Source organism: Helianthus annuus, chromosome 11 (genome assembly GCF_002127325.2).
Source record: "Helianthus annuus cultivar XRQ/B chromosome 11, HanXRQr2.0-SUNRISE, whole genome shotgun sequence".
NCBI classification, from domain to species: domain Eukaryota; kingdom Viridiplantae; phylum Streptophyta; class Magnoliopsida; order Asterales; family Asteraceae; genus Helianthus; species Helianthus annuus.
In genome coordinates, this window is record NC_035443.2 from 12445015 (window position 1) to 12450378 (window position 5364).

Here is a 5364-nt window from a genome sequence, read left to right on the forward strand (position 1 = left end):
CTACAAATAACTTTTTAAACCTATCTCATATCAACTATTTGTGTGCTCATCTTTTACTATAATAATATTGTTTTATATTTACACGGCTTGAATTGATAAAACTTAATTTTATTTTGTAATTTTAGTATGTGTGATCATAAGGAGAAAAAAGTGAAAATTGAGAATCACAACTTTAAAATCAAGAAAAATGGAAACAAAATAACGATCAATTAAAATTTTATTACAAAATTTGTAAAGTTTAAATAATAAAAACCTGCGAGGTTGATGAAAATGAAATATCGAATGTATTAAATGTAATATTGAAAAAGAAATTGTGTAAATTTGAAACGGATAAGGATCCGTGTGTAAGTTAAATGAGTATACAGAATTAGTGGGGAAACAAAAATTAGAGTAAACTACAAGTTTTGTCCTTTATGTTTACACCAAATTGCAGGTGCTGTCCTTTAGCGCAAAATTTGACAGGCGGTGTCCTTTACCTTTCAAAATCTTGCACGTTTTGTTCTTTATCCCAAACCCAGTTAGATTTTGGTTAATCTGGTCACCCAAGGGTATTTTAGTCTTTTTACCCATTTATTTAATAGTATTTAAGAAATAAAATAAAATAATTTAAAATATTATTATTATTATTATTATTATTATTATTATTTTAAGTATATATATATAACCTCCATCACCACCACCACCACCCCCCTCCACCGCCACCTCCACCTCCACCTCCACTGCTACTGCTACTTGCATAAAAAATCCCCAAAAATCAAAAACCCCAAAAAATCCCCAAAACTAAAAATATCAACCCCCCCACCCCCCAAAAAAATAGAAGATCTAACAGGTGGTGGTGGTGCTACATTCATCATCAAATCCTCAATCAGGTTCCGCCAACACCCTTCGACAACAACCACCATCGGCCACCGTTGTTTGGGCAATAACAAGCTTTAGTAAATTAGCTAAGTTAAGCCACACCTGATAAAACTCAATAATACTCAAAGCCTGATACCCAATACATAAGCCCAAATGCCTAATTCCTAAATTCAAAACTGGAAAGGGAAAAGTGGAAGGGATGGAACAAATTTGACGAAGTGAGAACTGAACCGGAGGCGAAGGCTAATTACTCGAAAGGGTTTTAGAAGATGGAAGACGACCCATTCGATTTGTCGCTCCTCTCTGCGGCAAGCCATCGTACACCACCACCCCTGTGACACCGGAGTACCGCTGCTGAGTACTGCATCTCCACCGGAGTACCGCTGCTGAGTACTGCATCTCCACCGGAGTACCCCTGCCCTTCCACAGGAGTACTGCATCTCCTCCGCAGATGGAGATAGAAGAGAGCGAGAGAGAGTGAGGGAGGAAGAGAGAGAGTGCAAAGGTTTTTAATTTAATATCTTTTCTATTTCTACAAAATAGTCCCAATCTATATATTACTTACACAATAGCCCCTTGAATGGTGAAATTACAATAGTACCCTCATGTGCCTTGCACATGACTAGATTTAACTAAAAAATCTAACTAGGATTGGCCTAAAGGACAAAATGTGCAAAATTTTGAAAGGTAAAGGATACCGCCTGTCAATTTTTCGCTAAAGGATAGCGCCTGAAATTTGATGTAAACATAAAGGACAAAACTTGTAATTGTGTCATGTCCTAAGATTTTTATTGTATAGAGATAGAGATATAGATAGAGATAAGGAAGAGATATGGATAAAGATAAAGCTGACATTATATAAAGATTTAACATGTATATTCCTATATTGTAGGAATTAAAAGTTCATATTTAAATTAAAATTGTAAAAGATAAATGTGTAAGAGTAATTCTGGTGACGACACATGATATTCTTTGGAATCATTTATTATAACATGGATTAATAATTAATTTATTTATTTATAAAATTTGATTGTATACATAAAAAAGTAGTGGAGGGTTCAAATGAGAAGAAATTTTTTGTAAGAAGAAAAAAGAAGAAACTTCAACCAATAGGAATGCTTCATTAGACTTCATTTAATATTTATACTTAATGTAACTATAAGGGTATATTAGTAAATTTTCATACATCATTAATTGGTAGTTTCATCTTTAATAACTAACTATATTAAATTTGTAACTTATTATTAAGATATATATTTTTTACAAAAAATAAAAATAAAATTTTATTTATAGTGTAGGATAAATTACGAGTTGTGTAGAATAAATTTCAATATGTGTAGGATAAATTTCGAAATGTGTATGATAACTTTTGATGTGTGTAGGCAAAAATATTTAGTGTGGAGGATGATAGTCTTAATGACTAATTAATTAGTCAAGCATAATAATAAATAAGATGAGAAAAAAACTGTTTAATGTTTTACAATTGTACCCTTTTATTCTTTTTCTTCTCAATAAAAATTTCTTCTCAAATGAACCTTCCCCTAAAAAAGTAATAGACATGTCATCATGTTATCTTATTAGAACTGCCGTATTAAGCCTTATTTAATACGCTATTCAACTTTTAAAAATATCTAACAAAAATCATAACTCGTTTGGAGACGGTCGATATTATAAACAACAAAGAGAATTAATACACCAATGATCATCCTGTTGCTGCATACTGACCTTTCTGAGTGTGACTGATCAGGTTCATGCTCAAGATCTACACTTGATGAAGCAATGTTAGCCTTGTTGTGGGAGGTTTGATTGCTACTAATTAAACTTCGACTTAAGAGTCAGTATTTAATGTGAGAGTTAACGAATTATGGTATTCGACTACTTGATGGACATATTTATAGCACGAGTTGGGCGTGATTGAAGCTCGTTACTTGTTGAGTGTATATGGCACGGTCGAAGATACCTTTCATTTGAATTTTGATGTTAGAAGGGATGATGTGAATGCTATTTTATCATCTCCATATGATACGCAGTCGTTTTAAACCATTAACAATGATGTAATCTAATATTTGACACGTAAACATATTGTTTGATGTTTAAGTGTTCTAGTTCTATTTTATGTTGACAATTGTGTACATTTAGAGACAAACTTAGAGTGTGTGTGAGTTAACCGTTAAAAATGTAAGCCTATTATCTGGTATGCGGTGATCCAGACATGACCTCAACATCTGACCCAAATTTACATGAATAATAAAGAAAACAAAAACTTTAAAATATATAATCTTATATTAGAATTTATAACATCCACGTTAATTGTGTACTTTTAGAAAAGAAATATAAAAAAACAATGCATGCACACAAACTTGTCCCCTTTTACTACATTAATAATAACGTTGTCTCCTATTATTATCTTGCACACGTTGGTCTTATTATGTCTCCCACCGCACCCATATAGATTTGTCCTTTTTAACCTTTTCTTTTTGTTTTGTTTAATCAAGAATTCAAATTTGGATTTTCATATAGTTTTCAATGATGTGTTTAGATATGTTGTGTAAATATATTATAATATTTAATAATAAATCTTTACATAATGTCTTCTTTTCGCATTTTGGATCTCACGTGTGTAGAAAAGTCTTCTTGTTTTTTGTGGCGAGAATTGTTTGCTAGACATAAATTTAAATAAATTATATAGAGGGAAATAAGTAGTTGAGGAAAAAGGTTGTATATGATATTTAAAAAAATCTTTTAGTACAAATATTATTTTAAATAATTATTCACTACATACTATTCTTACCGGTAACAACGTTATGTCGGTAGAGAACAGTACTTTCTGTGTATGGAAAAATTACACAAATACCCATGCGTTACTCGTTAGCTACTAAACCAAGGTGCACGAGGAAGATAACCATATACGAAGTCCATGACGCGTAGAAAGAGTTGTTGCAACACACTTGATGACATAAGCTACTTTAAAAGAAGATCCCACTTCGCTACTCATAAAGATAATACATGTGAACTGATAGTAAAATTTGATGATCTTTTACACGTAACAGATCATTTGAGAGACAAAACTTACTCTACGTACGCAAAAAGGCGCACACGAAGTGTTAGTAAATTCTATTGGAAAATTTTATATAGAGGTCATCTTTAATATATCAAGTGAAACAAGAACAAATGAGAATACTATTTAAACAAATACTTAGTTTTTCTGATTTTATGTACAATAATAAATTGGAATATATGTTTGGGCTTTCTAGATTGAAAATCTTAAATAGCCTGTGCCACGACTTTTATTAACAACAGAAAGAATATAATAAAACTGTATGTCACTACGCGTCTATTGACTATTGCACATGTTGTCGTAATAAAGTAAACGGGCTTATAGGCTTTATGGACCCATATGTTGTACAGTTTGGGTTTGAAGTAGGCCCTTCTTTTACTTTAATATTTGCATTTATATTTTGGCCATTTAAAGTTTAAGATTATGGGGTGTGGAGGGGATTGGGTTAGGGGCATTGCTCGACACGTGGCGAGGGTGGGATCTATAAGGTAATACTCAAAAACTAGGGGTGTGGTGTGGCGTGCTTAGCTTGGCGTGGCCAGCCATGTGTATTTTTTTTTGTTTGGCAACGGCTAGCCCCAACGGCTAGATCGAACCAGCCAACCAAAGCCAGCCATGTCACCTAGCCCTTCCGCTCCACGTCAGGCTCAATCCCCACGCCAAAGGGGCAACACCATGTCCAACGCTTGCCCGGGATGAAGCAGCCGGCGTTGAACCCAAACCGCCGCCCCAACCCACACTCCACGGTCTAAATCACATACATAACATAGCAATGCTTTTACTGCCAACTTAAGCTTTAACACAGAATTAAGCAGCGTACAACTATCATTGCACAATGTACAATCTTACAACTTTGCCATAAGGCTCCATAAACAACAATATCCATCTTAGGTGCCAAACCTTTCCAATGACTTGTTTCTAAGAAATCCAATGCCCTTTGTGAGGCTGATATGAAGGAAAGAGAAGAAAGAAGGAGAGATAAGAAGAAATCCGCCACGTCTTGGATGGCCACGAGTGGAGCCGAATAGAAGGGGAGGAGAGACGGAGGAGATGCATCCATGCGTGTTCGTGAGGCAAACTCTGACTTATGTGGCATAGCTTCGCCCGTATGATGCATCCACTGGAGACGCTCTAAGTGTTCGGATTGTAAGTTTTTTTTATACAAGCACTAGGTTAGAATTACGTGTATTACACGGGTTGAATAAATATATAATTATATATACTAAATAATAAAAAAGTTATATCTTTATAAAAATCCTTGTATTGCACTGCATGGGTTGAATAAACCCATGAATAAATATAATGTAATGAGTTAACACAAATTGTCTTTAAGATCTGTTTTAAAAAAATAAACTTTGATGTATTATTTCTTATTAAAATATGAGATGATGAAGACGTATTGGGATCTTATTTTAATCACAAAATCAATAATACAATCTTAAAATGTG